The sequence below is a fragment of the Pseudomyrmex gracilis genome, unplaced genomic scaffold (assembly GCF_002006095.1).
Source record: "Pseudomyrmex gracilis isolate BER0280 unplaced genomic scaffold, ASM200609v1 scaffold_48, whole genome shotgun sequence".
NCBI classification, from domain to species: domain Eukaryota; kingdom Metazoa; phylum Arthropoda; class Insecta; order Hymenoptera; family Formicidae; genus Pseudomyrmex; species Pseudomyrmex gracilis.
This window is the reverse complement of record NW_018020632.1, coordinates 199,039-218,984: the sequence shown is the minus strand read 5'-3', so window position 1 is coordinate 218,984 and position 19,946 is coordinate 199,039. Positions and strand designations below refer to the sequence as shown.

At 40.6% G+C, this 19,946-nt stretch overlaps 1 protein-coding gene across 5 annotated transcripts in view; it reads left to right on the top strand.

Moving 5' to 3' along the window:
- The window catches only part of LOC109853415 (insulin-like receptor), an 87,352-nt gene that overhangs the window by 25,639 nt on the left and 41,767 nt on the right, over nt 1–19,946 (top strand). The window contains exon 1 of one of the 5 annotated variants that reach the window (XM_020425542.1): nt 8,145–8,161. The exons of the other annotated variants lie outside the window; for them this stretch is intronic. The gene's annotated coding sequence lies outside the window, so the exon portion shown is untranslated. Of the gene's footprint in view, nt 1–8,144; nt 8,162–19,946 lie in introns of those variants that run through there. 5 annotated transcript variants of the gene reach the window in all.

Here is a 19,946-nt window from a genome sequence, read left to right as displayed (position 1 = left end):
AGATAGAATATCCTGGAAACTATGTGATATTAGAGGCGATGAGAAATTCGGCGCGTTTCGCGGGTAAATCTCGCATATCGAAATTAATTGGATGTGACGTCGGCAAAATACATTCCCGTCAGAAAATTATAGAATCATTATAAAATAAACGAGATAAACACATAATATGCGGAAAATAATGGAAGTTCCGGCCGCTAATGAGAGAATTTCGCCAAAATTTTAAACTGGCAAATTCACGGAAAATTTTGCGCTACTTCGAGATAATATTTACTTAGCGCGCATGAAAAACGTATTATAAAATGGTTTTAAATAAAATGAAAAACAAAAAAAGCGGATAATATTTTTTAATTTTTCGGCAGTATCAGATTTTGCGGAAAACGCACGCATTTTTGGCATGAGATATAACGCGAACGTTGTCGCGCAACTAAGTTGTCGGATTACATCGCGTGGTAATTAATTTTACGTTGTCGCGGGACGACACTCGCGCGCACTTGGCGCCGTTTGGTTTTTTGTTCTGTTTGTCTGCACACCTGGTGTGCACGCGCCCTTACGTCGCATCGTCTCTCCGTTATCTTCAAATAATTTACGACCCGCAGCGCCGCGCTCGATTCCGCCGCGGGAGCGATTCGTTTTTTTTTCTTTTTTTTTTTTTTTTGAAGTTTTTTTCTTTTCGCGGTTGCTTAACCGAATCCGATACTTGGTTGGGTTTTCGGTCGAAAAGTTTCAAGCGGCGTTCCGGATATGCGTCAAGTGGAGCTGACGTTTTTTGCGTGAAAAATCTCTTTCCCGGAAATTCTCTCGTCGCCGAGCGACATTTTGAAAGCTAAATGGACTTTTACGGGTCCCCATTCATTTTTCCCGTCAAAACTAGACAGCGCGGGAATTATTCGGAATTTTTGAAACGGTTTCGAAAATTCGAAGGAGCCGAATTCAGAATACTGGGTCAATTTCCGACTAACAAGCCGCTTTGGCTGTTTGTAGTCGGTTGTCATGACGACGATCCATCGATATCGAAACGGCGTCAGAAACCGCAGAGCTTTACGTCAAATACATCGCAAATTCAATTGCGAGTTAAAACCGCAGATAAATCTGTTAAGTGCTTGCAGCGTTGAAAACACAATTTATCTTTCAATCGTTCGCAGTTACGCGCTATTCAATAATTTTTTAACGCATGATTTATCATCGGCGTATTACATATTATTCCGCGCATTGTATAAAATATTAATGTATTTGATGAAATTATTCAGCATATCTTTCCGTTGTGGTTTTAACGTTCGAATGTTTGATCAATTGTTGTTTATAACGCGAGATCCGCGTATATCCCGGATATCAATAATCTGTTTCTCTCTCTCTCCCTTTCTCTCTCTCTCTCTCTCTCTCCGTCTCTCTCTCTCTCTCTCTCTCTCGCAATAAAGAGCAATTGTGTCTATCATCGGTTTTATTTGTAAACACACAGCTTGAAGTTGCGACAAATATTCATTAGCGCAAATTTTCACGCAATTTTAATCCTCTGTTTTTTCTTCATTAAATTCGTAAAACTTTGATTTTTTGTTAATTAAACTTTTATATACTTTTGACGTTAACGATGCTAACATCGTTTGAGAGTTTAATTGCGGCAACTGTAAGCTAATTACGTATGAGGGATCGATAATTTTTAATCAAACCGAGAGAGGAAAATTAGTCGTAATATTTCTTATAATTAAACTAACGCGCGTGTGCGCAACGAACATTCTGTCAAGAAGATTAACTTCCCACAGATTGTTTGTTCTCGGAGGATTAGATTACGCGATTATAATCTCTGAAATTTCATGCGCGGAAAACTGAACGATTATGATGAAATCCGTGATTTTCCAAACAACAAGTCGAAAGAGAAGTTGAAGGCGCGCGCGTTGGGAGTTTTTTTTTTTTTTTCTTCTTTCAAGGTTTATTTTAACCGCGCGCGCTTTTCTCTTCGGTTTATTTTTAAGTTTTATTTTAACTGCGTAATTACGCGCAATCTGCTACGTAATTTACTCCGACCTTCGGAGAAGTGCGCTTTGCCACATCGCACTGCGCTATTTATGTTATTATTTGAACTTCGTTAAGCGCCTTTATTATTACCGTGTCATTAGTTTTTGTGATTGCGCCTCGCGGAATGTTTGAAATTCGCTAACCATTACTTTCGACTGAGAAAAGAACTGTTAATGTTTCTATTTTCATCATCGCCGTATTATTTCCCTTCTCAACAACTCTGGTTTGTACACGTCATTGGGATTTCGATTTAAAATTCAATTTGCTCGCCTCGAGCTGTGTGTACTCAGTTCCGGTAATTAATTTCTTTTTTTGCGTTTTCTTGCGATATATACCATAGCGGGTTTCGTCTTCGGGCGCTGCTTCGAGAGAATTTGTTCGGGAGAGAGCGCGATATTTTATTTACGCTCGATCGCAATCAAAAGTTACGACGGTTTTCTTGCTCGATCTACGACTAATGCGCACAAAACAAACTTGGGTGTGCTGTGCGCGCACAATTGTTTCACAAGTTTCGTTCCGCTTGCGTTACGGGGGTTGTTGCCCCCGCTTGTGCGAAACATTTTCGTTGCACATACATCATCCATTATGCCAATCAATCAAACGCGATTCGGTTTGGGAAAACACGGGAATTGACAGTTCGGGCGCGGAAGAGGGCGGTAGGAATTTGGTTCTCTGATCGTTTTGATTCTTGTGTGACACGAATCGGCGGGCACACTCGGTGGGAGAATCCCATCCATCTCGTCGCTCGCGATCCAATGCCATCTTGTTTACGGAAAGTTATTATCGTCACGTCTGTTTTCGGATCTCTCCGCGTTCTCTCGGGCTCTCCGCGAGGGACCAGGTCAGCACACATTTTCCAGATCCGTTCGCGGATCGACGCGGAATGAGATTACGCGCACACGTAGATAATTCTCAGAGAGTTACACTAATTTGCGCTCTTATTTTTGCGCGTGCGCGTACTATAAAATTGTTACACGCGAAGAAAACGAACAGAACACTAAAAGTTCGAAAATACATTTCGCGATATAACAACATGTGCGTAAATAAATAAAATGTAGAAACATCGGAATAGAAGATGAGCGACTCGGGGAATGTTGTTTTTTTTCCGCGAATCGGGAAAAGACCAAACAAATGTTCCCGGTTTTTTTATTGACTTTTTTTCTTTTATGTAGCTTCGCGATCGTCTTCGGTAAAATACCGGAAACAATAGGGAACAATTTGCAGGGTGAGTGAGACAAATCGTGCGGATATATTGGAAGGGTTTACAGTCGTAAAATCCTGGACCCTCGAAATCCTTAAAATGTCAAGAGAGAATGTAGAGACGAGAGAGAGAGAGAGAGAGAGAGAGAAACGCAACACACAAAAAACTTCCCCCATACATCCGCGAACGATCGAGATCCTTGTCTCATTGAGACAAATCGGATATTTTCTGGGGCGGGAGGGGGGAGAGAGGTGAAATCGGTTTTTGCTCTTGTTATACTTTCTTGAAACCAACTTGAAAGTGGAAACCAGAGATCGCGTCTTTTAACGTCCGTGTAATTTCCATCGAAATAGACTGAGGTGGGTTTTTTTTATACGCGCGCCTTATCTCTGGAATTTGATAACGCAAGAGAGAGATATACACATATCATGAGGTAAACCCAACCCGGTGATTGGCACTTGAAAAATCTGTCAGTTCCTTTTACGAGCGCCAGCCAATGGACTCTAAGAACTAACGGTGTCGTAAAAGTTTCAAATTACAATCCTGCTGTTGTCAAATGTTTGGTCGGGAGTAAAGAGCGAACTCCGTAAACAAAAATGTAAACGCATCTAGGAGCTAAAATTATCAGATGCCAATCGTTGAATAGGTGCTAATTACAAGCTCGGTTACTCTACAAAGTTTTCAACCGTCTATAAAAACCTGCTTACACTAGATAAAAACTGCAGCAACTTTCTCTTCTTATTACTCCGCGCTGATAAATGTGCACACGTTTACGTCAATTTTGCGCGGAGATATATATATATACACGTGTTGTATATATATATATATATCTCGGCAAAACTCTAATTCTCTTGCGATATATATTTGCGCGCGAAATACACACGTCGAAAATTTTATGTTCCGCGTGTGTGTGTGTGTGTGTTATATTAATCTTCATTCGTTACGTCGATTGCGTGTTGACACATTCGAACGCATTACAGTTCATTAAGATTTGAATTGCGTGACAAGAGTTGTTTCGTAATGTCTCGTTTCTGACGTTATGTAATTTAATGAGGCGACACAAAGACAGTCAAGAATTCTCTCAATTTAAAATCGCAAACAAAAGAAAATTTATGTCGAATATATATTTCGCGGACGATAATTTTCGTTCGGAGAGGTGGCGTTGATTTTTCTATGTTTTTGTTTTCCTGGGTGTGCTCGATGTTTCGTGTTTTTCCATGACTTTCTCTCTCTCTCTCTCTCTCTCTCTCTCTCTCTCTCTTTCTCTTTCTCTTTCTTTCTCTCTTTCTCTCTGAAAATAGTATGATTGAGACGAATGAGATCGCACGTTTCGCTCGCGCAAAGTTCTCTCCTCTCATAAATTCGCGCGTCTAAATTTACAACGACGTCAGCTCTCTCGCAGATTAATCTTAGATTGATGATTCGTATCGCGCTCTCGCGCGATTAACTCAAGTGAATTTGTGAGACAATAGATTCGAATCTTTTTTGCGATAGTAGGTGTTGCAAACAAAACAAGAATCATCGTCATTAATTGTTACGACGCGGCGCTAGTCTCTCGTGCGTGAATAAGAAGGTTTATTTTATTTAAAACACAAAAATTTTTATTTTTCGTAGAAATTATTTAACTCGTTTCACGGTGCGCAATTTTTGCGAACACGCGAAACGATTGAAACGGCAAACGCGAGAGTTATTATTTTAAGCACTTCATTCGCGTTTCATTTAGCACTTTTAATCTCGTACAATATAAGTAAGCGAGTAATATTAAATTTTGGCTAATTAAAGTTTATTTTAAATTTGCAACATTATCGCGCACGCGTATCCACAGTAGTTACCTAGCCACGTGTATATTTTCGAATCACAAGAGCTGAAAAGAGAAAATACGCGTTTGTGAGTTCCCTCTTCTGTGGTCTCTCGCCTTTCCTTTCATTCGCGTAAAAGAGGGGAAAAAAATTGCAACGGCAAAAATGTAAAGGGTATTTTTTGTGAATACGCGACACCGTACAGGTCAAATTAATATTTTATACTTATACGCTGTAAAAACACGATATTTTCTCTTTTTTTTTTCCGTACACCCACTCACACACACGCACACACAGTGTGTTTGAAACACACGTCAAACGTCCCCTCGCAATCGAGTTGGGCCGCCGCCGCCGCTGCTGCCGGATCGGCGAAAATCAATTTAAATTAAACAATTCTTGCGATCTCTCGCGGAGATGTCGTGACATTGAATTATATAAATATGCATGAATGCGCGCGCGTGTTCTTCAAGTTAAAACCCGCGGCTACCTGAAAAACCTGCGCTCCGCCGAGTTGTGCGGAGAGAGGCATGCACGAGAGAAAGAGAGAGAGAGAGAGAGAGAGAGTCGAACACACAAATGCGCCGCGCAGAGAATATAACTCGACGGCGCGATTTGTTTACCAAAGCTATATTCCGTCCGCTGTCCGTCTCTCGTAATAGGCAGCTGCTTGTAATTTTAAAACAATAATATTTTGCCTTTGGCGAATTTGAAAACGTAAACCGGCGCTCGATTGAGAGATTCGAAGTCGCGCGGCGAAATTCTCTTTTCTCAGAGGCGGGTAGAGAAAATCAAAGAGAGAGAGGAGAAACCCGATCCAAGAAGTTTAATCGCAAGCTTAACAATAACATACATAGAGTGTGAGTCTCTTGAGTCTATCTTATTGTTCGCGCAACACGAGACTCACGAGGCCGCGGCGCTACAGTACAGTAAACTCGCGTGTTATATCGCAACAAACATACGCGCGCACGCATTGCACGTACACGACACCTCGCGCGCGCGCGCGAAAGAGAGAGATACGCGGCGCTCGTAAATTCCACGTCGTAATAACGATAATCGCGAACGCAGGCAATTAATTAGTCGAATATGATCGGTTTGCGTTTCGTCAATTATTCAATATTGTTAACGTGAGTTGTCGATCGATTGCCGTGTAAATGCGCGTGTCTGGTCTCGTTACGAAAAATTAATATGTTCGCGCGCGGTCTCGCGCGAATATTAGATCACTCGTCGAGTTCTCACGTTTTCGATCGAAACCGCGCGTCTCGCCAACTGCGAGAAAGTGTGCAGATTAACGTCTGTGTGTGTATATAGCGCGTTTTAATTGAAAAAAAAAAAAAAATCCAATTTTTTTATTGTGGAGAAAAACGGAGAAAAAAAAAACGCGTTCGAGACGGTTTTACATTTATCGCGTGGTAGGGTAGAAGCTTTACCGGAATACAGATCCACACTCGATGTTACTACGTGTAGGATTATCTGGAAACAATATATGGTGTTAGAATAACACACGTTGCGATAAGCAGGGGGAATTGTTTCCGGGTCGAAGAACGGAGGAGAATAAAGGCACGAGAAGGAGAGCAAGAAGAGATAGCCGTTTTCGAGGCGACTTATGTGCTTCGCTATTTAAGGGAGTTCGTATCCCGTTTTACGGTTATTTATTCTTCGAGCGCGATGGAAGAGAAGGGAAACACAGCGAGCGACATATTTTCCACAGGAAGCGTCACGTCAGGAGGAAAATCTCTCTTGGTCTCGCGATAGAGCGCGTCGCTTCTCCTTGATAAATAAAATACCAACTGTCTGAGTATGAGAAATTCTATACAGTTCGTGTCCGATAAGAGCGACGAGGACACGGATCTCCGTTAGTCGAATGACGGTGAAAAAAAAAAAAAACATAAATAAATAAATAACCAGTGTGATTGAAGACACGGATTTGTTTAAAATTCGATTTGAATGTCGCAAAATATACGCGCTGCGCTATTATCGCAACATATTTTTGCGATCGATCTTTATTAATTTAACCGCACGCGAAATGAAACACTCGTTCGACATTGCCATTTTTTGGTGAAAAATTTTCGCACAGAGAAAGAGAGAGAGAGAGAAAGGGACGCCGGGGCTTGTCGTGTCTAAATCCCTTCGGACCCATTCGGGAATTAATCTGCGCGCTGCGCGCAATGCGGATCGCGCGCGGTGCGGCACACGACACGCTCACATACTTTCATTCTCCTCGCCGCCCCGCTCAAGGGACATGAAAACGATTATGTGCGACGCGGGCAATTTCCGAACAGTCGTTTCGGACGCGCGAGTTATTACGACGCATTGCTCTGGAAGTTGCGTATCGCGTCGGCGTGGCGCGGCGTGGCGCGACGTAGCGTCACCCACGCAACGCGTTCTTCGTCGCGCGCGTGCGCACGGTGTTTGTGATTGAAGAGAAAGAGAGACGGAATATCTGCGATCGAAAGCCGTCGGTCTCTGCCTTTAATAGAGACTATCGTCGTCCTGCGTCGTCTAATTATTTAGAAAATGACGAGGAGAGACCAAGGACCCAGCGCGGGGATTGTACGCGGGGATTGACGCAAGTATACAAAACAATTTTAATTATTTTAACGTAACAGAGATATATGTTTATCGACCAATTTTACGCAATCGAAGATATTTCGGTGCTAAGTTTAATGCGTTTATCTCTCGTTTATTTATTCGCAAATTATTCGAAACGCATGAAGAATCCGTCATAAAAGTAGAGAGAGACAACGACGCATCTCTCTTTCGCCTCTTTGATATCGGTCGGACGCGTCAAACAACAATGGAAAGCCGCCCGAATGCCAAATCGATCGTCACGATACGACGAAAGCAGGGGGCTTTCGTGAATGTTATTGCCGCCGCGCGGACGACGACGGAAACGAATGAAATCAGGACGGTTCGCGTCGCAAATTATGCGACACTCCGCTTCCCCGTGCGTGCGTGCGTGTGTTAACGCGTTTAATTTGTTGGGTATATTATAATCAAACGTCGCTCAATTTCAAAGCCAATGTGTTGCACACGTGTGTGTCGATCGCGCAGCAAACAGATCTTTGTTTTTCTCTCGAGATGATTATTTGCTACCGGCCATCGATAGAAGGAGCCACTTGGAAGCATAAACAGCACTTTGATGCTTCGATCGGTGAGCAGAAGCGACGTTCAACACACTTCCACGCTGTAAGCGCCGCAGCTAGCGGCTCGTGATCGAATACACTGTGTGTATATATGTGCTCCTACGTGCTTTATCTCTGATGTTGAGTAGATACCGTCATCTGGCAAGACGGTAGAGTGAAGTACCGAATAGAAAGTAGCGGAGCAGGAAACGGATCGCGCGCGAGAGATTCGCAACGCTCGATAAAACGCCGGTCGCTTTCTCGCAAATGCAATTGAGAGTTTTCCTCGGAACCTTACGCCGCGCGGCGGTTTTATTGTTGTGTGCGCGCGTGACACACAAAGATTTAGTTCAGATTACTCAAAAACGCATAATGTGTACCATGACCTTCGCATGAATCTATTTCTGTTTCTATGGTCACGTAGACTCCATTTCACATGCATAATGTAACATGTGTTCCGCGAAGCGATCTCTCTTTCTCTCTCTCTCTCTCTAAATGTTCTTTTAAAGTCCTCTTCCCCAATTCCACTTTAATGTCGGTCAGCTGCAAAACCACTAAACTTAAACTGCCGCTCGAAATAAAAAATCGCGAATATCGCGCAGTTTAATACATGTGAATTTTATTATTTTATTGTTATTCAGAATATTTCGAAATTATGTTCAGGTTCAGGTTTTAAGAAACTTATATTGTTTCTACGCGGAAACAAATGTTGCTGTTACATAACCAGCGAGAAAAATTTACTCAAGTTTTTGGTTTGTCGACAAAACGTTTTGTTGGCAAAATGCAAAATTGAATGAGTTATAGCAAATTTGTTTTGCTTAACTAATTTTCTTACTATTCTAGCAAATCTTATTTTTGTGTATTCTCTCATTGTAAGAGAAGAGAGAGAGAGAGAGAGAGAGAGAGAGAGAGAGAAACAGAGAAGAAAGAGAAACTCGACACGTGAGTTACGTGTACACGTTTTGTTTGTGCGATCGAGTTTGTGAAATGTCTGTAGCGAGATTAGAACTGCAAACAGTATTATCATTTCTTCTGCTTCAGAAATTTACGATAACCGCGCTTGTTGTGATTCGATAAGTGTACTTGGACATTTATACCGGCCATATAACCGTGTGTCGCAGGCAACTTTGTGTGTATGTGTATGTGTAATATGTCGATCGCTTTTGCTCGGGATTATGATTATCGGGAAATGAGACTTTTGTCGAGAGGAAATTATGTTCAACAATGTCTCCGAAGAAGATGCGGAAGAGCGGTATTTCTGCTTTAAAATGAAGTCTGAATATTCTGAGAACGAACTTCCTGAAAGAGTATCCTTGCGAGATTCTCTCGCAATTTCACGTCGAACGTGAACTTTTTCCAACTCAAGAGAAAGAGAGAAAGAAAGAGAGAGAGAGAGAGAATTTTTATACAAAGAAGCGTCCCGTATTACGTGGATATGGAAGAGCGAGGGTTTTTAATAGCATGGTAACATTTTGCAGTGTCGACAAAATCGGGAGTTAATTCTATATAAAATATTCACGCGAATTAATTCAGCTTGATATATTTATACGGGAAACAATCAATATTCATAATTAACACTAGATAACGCGTAGTGAGCCTTTGGATAACTCGATACAGTCAACGCGACACTGTAAACACCGTATCAATTTCGTAATTTGCAAAGTACCCGAACAAAAGCGCGGCGAGCGGTTTATTGTAATATTCTCGTCACGAAACGCGCGCGCGCGGGCGCGCGCAGGTTTGCACGAGGTTACAATCGCGATCGCAATGCACTTGAATTATTTGCAACGATGCTCGACCGCATTGCCAACTGCTCGGCACATTGTCCGCTCGAGACTTTTCGTCTCTCGTTTTCAATTTGTCCGCCCGACCGAGTGTTGTATTGTGTTTGATCTCTTTTGACTCGGCGAATTACCTTGCGTACGTAACAATTAATTATTTGTATCGCTAAAGTGCGTCCGAGTAACACAAGCTGAATAAAACACGCCGCGGAATGCCGCGTGATATTTCGCAACAAAGTGAAAAACATTGACACATCAAAATCAAATTGTTTGGTCTTCCGTTTAAAAGACCGTTCACACTTTTGCGATTACAAAAATAGCGCGCGAGCGTGAGAGAGAAAAGAGTTAATTAGTCGCGCTGAATTATTATTATTATTATTATTATTTTTACATAAAGTAAAATACAAAATAAACATCATATATGTACGTGATATAAAATATAAAATATTAAGTATAATATCGAATATATAAAATAAAATATCGTAGTTTTTTAATTGGAAAAATATATTAAAAATAAAAATCGAAAACATGGAGCTTTTGAAAGAATCTTTTTTTTTTTTTTTTTTTTGAAATAGTCTTTTAACCGTATGTTATTAATTTAATTATTTAAAGAACAATTGTGTATCGCTTTGAAAATCACTTCACTTGGGAACTATGTGTGTTCGAAAATAGATTAATTTTGTTATTTACGAGAACGTTGATTTTATATCAACGTTATTGGTTGCGCAATAATTACATCTACTTTTTTCTTCGCGCGTTCGAATCGTTGCTTCGTGTTCGCTCGACGTTATTCGCGTTAGCGTTTGGTTTTGCAGATAAATTTCCCGGGCGCATTTGTGCGCAATCGAGTGTCGTAAACGCGTAATAACTGAAAACGCAACACAACGACGACGTCTATCGCTCGTATTTTCGATGTGATCAATGAAAACGTAGGACGGAAACGTGGGCGAAAGGTGAAAGAGAAACATCGATGTGAAAAACTGGGGGAGGAAGGAGGAAAAAAAAAAACAATTTCGCGCACGTTTTGATAACTCGAAAATAGGTCGTCAAATTAACGCTACGTGCAATCACAAACGAGAAATGTTTCATAGCGCGTTGTGTGTCGCAGAGGAAAATTCCAGTTAAAACCGAGGGGATGACCCAGTTCGAACGTGCGAATCCAGGTCATCACGTTCTCTATTCATCCATTTTTCTCCATTTTCGCTGTGACGCACGAGAAGGCAAAAGATTAACAAAACATTTATTATTTTCCGCCGGATAATTGCGTACGTAATAAATGAACAAAACAAAAAAATAACCTTCGCACTTTTTCGCACGAGGCGATAACTGCAATAATTCATCATCAGACGCTCATCGCGAAAAAAACTTTATTACACGCTGACAAATCTCTCGTTTGGAACGTATTCTACATGCGCGTTTTTCTCATAAAGCTCAATTAGTTGCGCCTCCCGGACGTCGTCAATAAAACTACTCTCGTCGTCGTGATATTTCCGTATAGTTTTTTAACACACACCAATAATAAACGAGCGGGTAAAGGAAGAGCACGCAGCATTTTTCGCGTCCGGACAAGAGCGAGAGTAATTTTCAAAATAATAATAATAATAATAATAATAATAAACTTTACTCTTGGTTTAGCGTGAGAAAACAAACGCGCAAACACGTTTTTCTTCCCCACATTTTTTAATATAAACGTACCCAATTAAGTTGAAAGAATAAAAAAAAATCCTTTTTCTTATCCCGTTGATTCTCTACGTGCACTATTTTCTGTACAATACTGTTACGTCCGGAATGTAAATTAGCCCGTCAAATAGAGACTGTATTGCTACGAGCTACCGATGTGAATAGCGGCGGCTATTCATACCGGGCCGTTCGCAGTACTATACACGACGGAACTAATTTACATTCTCTGCTTCTTTCTTTCTTCTAGTTGCTTATTTCCCAGCAAAATGCTGCAGTTTGTATCGTTCATATATATATATATATATATGTACACGGAAAAAAAAATTTGCTAGAATAGCAAGAAATTAATTACTGGCCAGCAAAAAAACATTTGTTAAGTTTAGTAAAATTTTTGTCTTGCCAACAAAACATTTTGTTGATGAAACAAAAAATTTCGAAGGATCAACCATTTTTCTTGCTGACCATGTAATAGCAAAACTTTTTTTTTCCGTGTATACACATATATACATATATATTTCTCTCTCTCTAACTTTTAACGTCACATTTGTGAAGAGAATATTGTTTTATCGAGCTTTCCGTAAAAGTTAGCTAACGTTATTTTATATTTCAAGTGGATATAAAGAGAACGAGAAAAAGAGTACGCAATCTAGATTTGATGCAGAGACTCTTGAACAAGAGTCTCTCTCTCTCTCTTGTTCCGCGCGATCTACTTGCTTCGGATAACTCGCCGAGTGAAATTCTAACTGTTTATTCAGAGCGACAACTTGCTGCAACGAAGTCGGAAGAAAACGCAGTATATCCACATCTTCGGTCTTCGTAGAACGAGAAGATTAACCGTTAAAAGTGCCCTCGGATTCGTGCGAGAGAGTATATGCGCGCCGAGTGTGAAAATATATGGGTGCTATCTGTCTGTGTGTGTATGACAGATGAAAAGCGCGAGCGCGCACGCAACGCACATGTCGAAAAAGGTTGGTTAATGTTACGGAAGAGAATCCATACAGCGTGGAACTTACGAGAGGTGCATGACTGTTTTGCCGAGCGTGTTCTTTCTACTTTGCAACAACATGCGGAATTCGTAGCGGCGCCCGCACCTTTCACCGCTTGCGGAGATAACAGAAACTATTTTAATAACAAATAACCGTTTGCAATTTTAATACAGTTGCGTACGCTCCGGTGTGTGTGTGTGTGTGTGTGTGTGTGTGTGTGTGTGTATCGAAGACGCGCGGAATAAATTAAGTGACCGGTTGATGAAAACGCCTTGTGAAAGAGAGTTTGTGGGCCGGGAAAAATTTCGTTACGGACTTTCGCGCGAATTCCCGTCGGAAAATCCCCATGATAGTACATAGAATATGTATAACAGGTTTTTCGAGTAAGCGCCTCAGGCGGAAGTTTTGACGCGTTATCTATAGAAAGAGGAAAATCCTGTTCGGAAAAGCGAGATATATATTCCGCAACAGTTTCGAGTTACGCGGAAATGCTATCTTCTACTCGATTCGAATCTCGATAGAAATCAGTTCGAGATGAGATAAATGTTTCAATAATGGGACGTGTATCGGTGAGCACTCCGTAAAAAAAAAAAAAAAAAAAAAAAAATTATTATCGTACAATATTTAAACTTGTTAAAAAATTTTGCTACATATATTAAACATAAAACATTTCTCAATGTCCTGACGCAGCCGCCGACGTATTTTTTACGTCACTTTGTGAAATGGTTTTTTAAATTTTTCTCTGATTGTGCCCCGCGGCGGCAAGCAGAATTTTGTAAATCGCGGCTTTCGGTTGAGGATCTCGAAAATTTATTTTATTTTTTTTTTTTTTAAGCTACGTTTTCAATTAGTAGTTTTAAACATTGCGTGTATAATATTTTGTTACAATTGTTCTCCCTTCAAGAAACGTGTGTGCTCGGTTGTTGGCGATCTATCATTCGCCTTAATTGAAGCGGGAAATATTGCAATTTTCAACCCGAGCAACTTCTCGATAGAGGAGAATTTTGTTTTAATTAAAAGTTTCTTTTTTGCCAGACATATCGCGCGTTCTATTTTTATTGCACATACGTGTGTATATATATATATATATACATATACATATATCATGGAAAATACAATGCACATCTCGGAGCTATTGTTCTCGCCATTAAAAATTTACGCGAGAGAAGAGACGTGCAATGGGAGAGAAGTCACGTTGTTGTCGTCGTAATTCCCAGGTTCTCGACGACAATAATGGCAACAAACCGAGAACCGAGGCACGAGCCCGGTTTTATCACCTTGTTATCGTTATCGCGTCGGAGTTATGAATGGGCGGGTTCGCACGCCGGGACCGCGGTGACTGTTTAAATTGAGAACGTCTTTCATAATACACGAGCTTAACTACGGGGAATCGAACGTGTTAAGCTGGCGTCAATCGCAAAATTGATTGCCGCGCGCGCGTGTGTGTGTGCGTTTCTCTCTGTTGGCGGATAAATTCCGCTCGTGTTTTTACACGCGCGCTTATTTAAAGGATACCGCAATTATAATATCCATTTCGAATTCAACCAACATTTATACGCGCGCGTTACGTCTGATTTAGTTTTTTATGACAGCGCGGACGATAAGGTGGAAAGTTGCACATGTTGCACGCAAAGAGAAAGAGAGAGAATGTTTCACAGATAAGAAAGTATAATGATTTAATTAAACCTTTATCGAATTTGTAGCCGATAATTTCTATAAAAAAAAAAAAGAAAAATGAGAGCAAAGCTAATAATATTCGCAATTAATTTATCTTGATCTGTGATATCGAAACGCTTAGATGAACGTTTTCGTTATCTCTGGAATTTTTGTTGATCGAAATTTCTGTTCGACTCTCTCAACGTCTTTCAGTTTTCTATCCGAAGTTATTTTCTTCCGTTTCCATGTAATAAATTTTTGCGTTATCTCGCCGCGACTTATGGTAATTGAGAATTTTTCAAATATCAAGCAAGAGACGCGAGTAGGTGCGCCTGATTTGAGATAGAAAAGAGAAAGAGAAACGGAATAGATTAAGAAAAGATCAAACGGAATATAAATGTTCTATGTTTAGAGTCGTCTGGTACCATAAATAGCAGAGTCCAAACGCTATTGAGATAAGTCGTGGCGTTAAAATATTATCAGTCATAATTTAGCCTGGTTCGAGAAATAACATGCGCATTACGTTTGCCGTGCAACACGATTGCGAACCATCAGCTCGAGGCGCAACACACACACACACACTCGCTTGGAAACAAAACAAGAAACTTTGACTAAAGGTCAGCGAAACGAGACATTCGTTATTTTATGCAGATTAACGCGAAACCTATCGCCGCGAAATCAAATGTTATTTTCACGTCGAAGATGTGTTATCACGAGTTCGCCATATCGTCGACCCGCACGTGCTTCGAGTAACGATCGTGCAAATAGAAGAAGAGACGTGGGAACCGAATATATAGTTTCTCTCGGTTGCGAGCTCGGTTGGTCTATTTGCTTAAGTTGTTTTCTTTAATACAAGATCTTATTAAAAGCAATAAAGTTCGTTACGATCTCATTTCGGTAAAAGTGTTTTTAAGGACGAGTTTTACGACGCATCGCGCGGGCGCGTTATCTTGTGCGCGCGCGAGCTAAGTAAACAAATTAATTATTTCTTACGTAACAACTCGTCGTCCAGACATCACAATGCCAAAAAAGATCAAACGCAACACGTAGATACGTTTATTGATATTTGAACAACGTGTGATAATATTTAAGCAAAGCGATTTAATAAAAACAAATATTTACTTTGAAATATTTTTTAAAATTGTAAATATTTTTAAGTATTTTTTTTTTTTTTTGTATCAAATCTATTAAATTTGTTTCAATTTAATTTCATTGTTAGTTTGTTTAAATTTTTATCTTATTAAATTTTGTATCTTATTAAATTCAATTATTAGTATTACGAGTTTTGTTGTTTCTTTTTACGAGATGCGAGTTACGCACAGTGAGTGTGGGAAGGAAGCCGGTCGAAGACGACCATTTCTGATCCTTAACTTCGTCGCGTTATGCGCGCCGTAATGGTTGCTCGCGTGATATGACCCAACCGCGCCATTACCGTAATTCGAAAAGGGAATATCGCGCGAGAATAATCGTGACCGCGCGCGGCAATTAAATGAAAATTTCACCAGTTCGCTTTTATGACGCCTGCCTCATTTTAAATGCCCGTTTGAACGGTCTCTCCATCTCTCTCGTTCTTCCGTTCGCCGCGTCTCAAGAGAGTCTCCGACTGTCGACAGGAAATTCAATAAAAACACGACGACGGGTGCGCGCACTCACGTGCATTTACGGCTATGAACAATACAGTCTACTCCCGGGGTCAACGTCGTCGAGCATTACCGTCGTAAATACGGTTGTTTAATCTGCTATCGCGCGCGCGCGCGCGCGCGCGGCGGTGGTCTATCCCCGAAGACGACGACGGTAAAAAAAGAACCTGTGTGGAAGAACGCGCGACCTTTCGTCACCAATTGCGTTCCGACGTATTTATACAAAAAAAGGCGTGCGCGTTACCGTAGCACATTTCTCTTTCACGGTAAATAAAATTTCCAGTTTCGTCGCTGACTCTAATGACTTAATTTGGCGACTCGGGAACTCTGTTGTTTCTTATCTCCGCGAAGAAAAAGTTCTCTCGAGGAAAATCTCGACCAGATTTCATCTTGACGCATCTAATTTACGAGATAGACGCTGATCTCAGTGGCAAAACTCGCTAAGCTCCCCGACTGCTTAAGTCCGCATAAAGTTTAAAGCGGGACGAAACAATAGATAATGGACGCGAGTAAAATCCACCGCTTAATTGCGTAGTGGCAATCGAGCGTTATATCTCTTTACGGAGGGAGGAGGTTTAATTACTATTTTAATTACTATTTTAATTACTATTTTAATTACTATTAAATATTCCTTTGTTCTCTGTGTGACGCACACGCGCGCGGATGTCAAGCGGATTTTATTAAATTGCGTTTTATGCGTACGAAAAGTAGATTTTTTAGTAGACCTAACATTTTTTCTTTGGCTTCTCGAGAAGAAATAATAAGATGTTCTTGCCGCGAATTCTTACGTGTGCCGGAGGCAGTTCCAATATTCCGGGGTATAATTGAATTTATCTGAATAGAGCAATCCCCCGGAGGGCTTTGAGTCACCGAAGCCCTCCTGACATGAAAGTGTTGGAATTGGACAGCTTATGGGCGAATATGACGTCTGGAAATGTGAAAACGATAGATTCGCACGAAAATGAATTTTAGAGGAAATTCTCGGAATTATTTTTTTTTTTTTTACTTGCGAGCGGATTTTAAATGTATTATTGAATCGCGTTCGATGCGATGATTTTTTTTTTTTTTTTTTTAAAAAGACGAGCAATGGCGATAATGTTTGTCATAAATTCAGGTCAACGAGATTCTCTCGAAAGCGGTCCATTATCGCGTGCGGGGATTTGAATAGTAATGTGATAAAAAATAAGTCACACTTGGAAAAATCGCGCGTCACGCGCGCGCGCGCGCGATAATATTTATCCTTCTCCGAGAGGAGAAATCGCGCGAAGCAATATTTTAAAGATACATATAAAAAAAAAATATGATCCTCTGCCGATTATTTAACAAATAAAATCGATCGGTCGTTTTATAATCGGTCGCGCAATTTGCTATTGCGGTGTGTGCAACGAGAAAATATTTGTTCCTAACGTTGTAACGCGCAACTCGCTAATTGTTTTTCAAGATATTTTGTGTGTTGCGCATCAAGATTTTTCTCGTGTGTTTGTTTCTTGTATAAAAAACGACAAAACATTCTGCCGGCGAGCGAATCTCATTGCTAAATTGTGTGCAAACGAACGAATACATCACACAAGATACACAATATTCTTCAAACGCAATTCGAGCACTTTCTGAAATATTTGTCTTCTGTTATTTTTTCATTTTATAAATGTTTGTCACTTTCGTTTCTTTTCTCTCTCTCTCTCTCTCTCTTTTTTTTCTCTCTCTTTCTCTCTCTCGTTGACATTTTAATATACATTTGTGAATTTTGCGATCGAGAAGATAGAAACGTTAATGAACACAAGTAGTTTGCGGAAACTGCAGGTGCAGGTCTCTCGAGGAGCACGTTTGTTTTCTATTCTCCATATACTGTTCTCGAGCGCTATTTATAGAGTAATATATAACTCTCATAGATACAATATGCAAACGCCGCAATTTATGTGCTAATGATATTCGCGTCGTTTCTCGGTTGTGTTTCGCGCGATCGTTTTCGTTATCACTTACCCACGGTGTTGCGCGCGCGCGCACCTTAGCTGCTCGGCGCTTGAACGGCCGTTATTAGTTTTTTGTTCGCGTTTTTTCTAATTTGTATATGCATTCGAGTAATTGTATATGCAATTTTTTTTATCGAAAAACGTGAAAGAAACGAAGCGCGCGCGTCAGTTGAAAATTGAACATTGCGCGCGTTTTATACGCGCTTGATAAGTAATAGCGAGTTTGCAACGGCGGTTTTACGGCGAGCTGATAAATTTATGTGTATTACACGTTTATGTTTATTTATGCACGTTATTATTTACGTACATCATGTACGTACACGGGGAGAGGGAGGATTTTTTTTTTTTTTTACTGCGTACACGCGCGCGGTCGTAACTTTATATAGTCTGTCTCTCGTGGCGCACGATTTTATTCATCGGCAAGTTCATTTTTTTACAACCTAAGCTGTATTACGTACTGGCTGTTATACGTCGTCATATACGAACGATGACGAACGAGCGTCGCGACGTCGATGCTCGGCGCAATTTGCGCGGAATAACATCCGCGATCGAAATTGTTTGGCCCCCCGGTCTCTTCCTTCCTCTTCATTCGGCGAAATGTTAATTATAACGCGACCGAAATGTTAATTATACCAGAAGCGTTTCCAATAAATCGCCGTCGCAGAACGGCGATTTATCGACTAGAAAGGAAAAGCGCGCGATACCGGTCGGAGTTGCACGAAGAGAGCGACGACGACGACGACGGTGGCAGTCGGGGTTGCTTCTCTTCCGAACCGCAAAACTCGTTGCGGTTCGGAAGAGAGTTGCGGCCGATAATTTTTAACGACTTTCGAAAGGATTGTACGGGAATATAAATACGCGCGCACGCAATACAAAGCGCGGCTTTGAAAGCGCGCGCGACGTGCAGACGCGTTACTAATCCCGCGGCGAAAAGCGAGGAAGGAAGAAAAGTAAAGAAAGTAAAAAATCATCAGAGATGTGTGTGTGCAAGTTCAATCCTCACGAGGCATAAAAGACCTTCCTTTGGTAAGGGGAGTTTACTTAGCTTTTCGAGTTGCAAAGACTGACGGTGCAGTTTGCCGACATGTATAAGATTTTCTGCGAAGTGCCTGGCATTTTGCTTTTGCGTCGAGTTCTTGCGCCACAAAGCTGTCGTTGATTGCAACCGCGAGAGACACACCTTTAGGTTTTATTCAAAAAAAAAATATAAATAAATAAAAAAACTTGAAATTTTTATTTCGTTTCGGTACTATCGTGTATTTATTTGACATTTTATCCGAACGCGCGTAGAGTTGGAAAAAAAAAAAATGCGAGAAAGAAAACACGGACGTTTGTAATTTATCATTGCGATAAAAGGCGTGATAAAAGGTTGCATTTAGAAAGTGTGTTTAAAAATACTCGCAAGTATGTAAATTGATATTTTGAAATATCTCAAACACGTGCGTTCGCACATAGTTGCAAACACCCACACACACACATATATCCGTGTGTGACGGAAGCCGGAAAATTTCTATGCACACGTGTTTACATTTGTGCGTAACATTACATTAATAACATCTCTGAGACAACTTTATTTGCCTAATTGCCATCATTAATCACTAACTTTTATTTAACTTCTTTTAAACATTCGTCGTCGGAATTAACATTTTGCGCGCTCGGATATATTTTGCGAATAATCTGCGAAAGCGTCGGGAACCGGATAGAATCGCTCGGAATTCAGGCTCGTGTTGCGATAACGAGTCCAAGTTCACTCGTTCCTATTAGAAAAAGCGTGTGTACAATTAATCACAATCGATTCTCTCGATATTGATTGTTGCCACTTTTATCTCGACGCTGATTTGACGTTTCTAGAATGTGTTTCTCGATTCATGTCGTATCAAGACATACGATAGTGACTCTTATACGCGAAATTCAGAAGCGATTGAGAAGTGAGAAAATTTGCATGGAGCAATATCTCAAGAACGACTGAACCAATCACTTTTGTTTTAATCTAAATTGCTTCAGAACAAAACGCTAAAAACCAAAAGTATTCTTGCGATTTTTAAAGTCACGTGACAGGGAGAAGAGAAAAAACACCCCATGTGTGACTATGCTAAGGTCA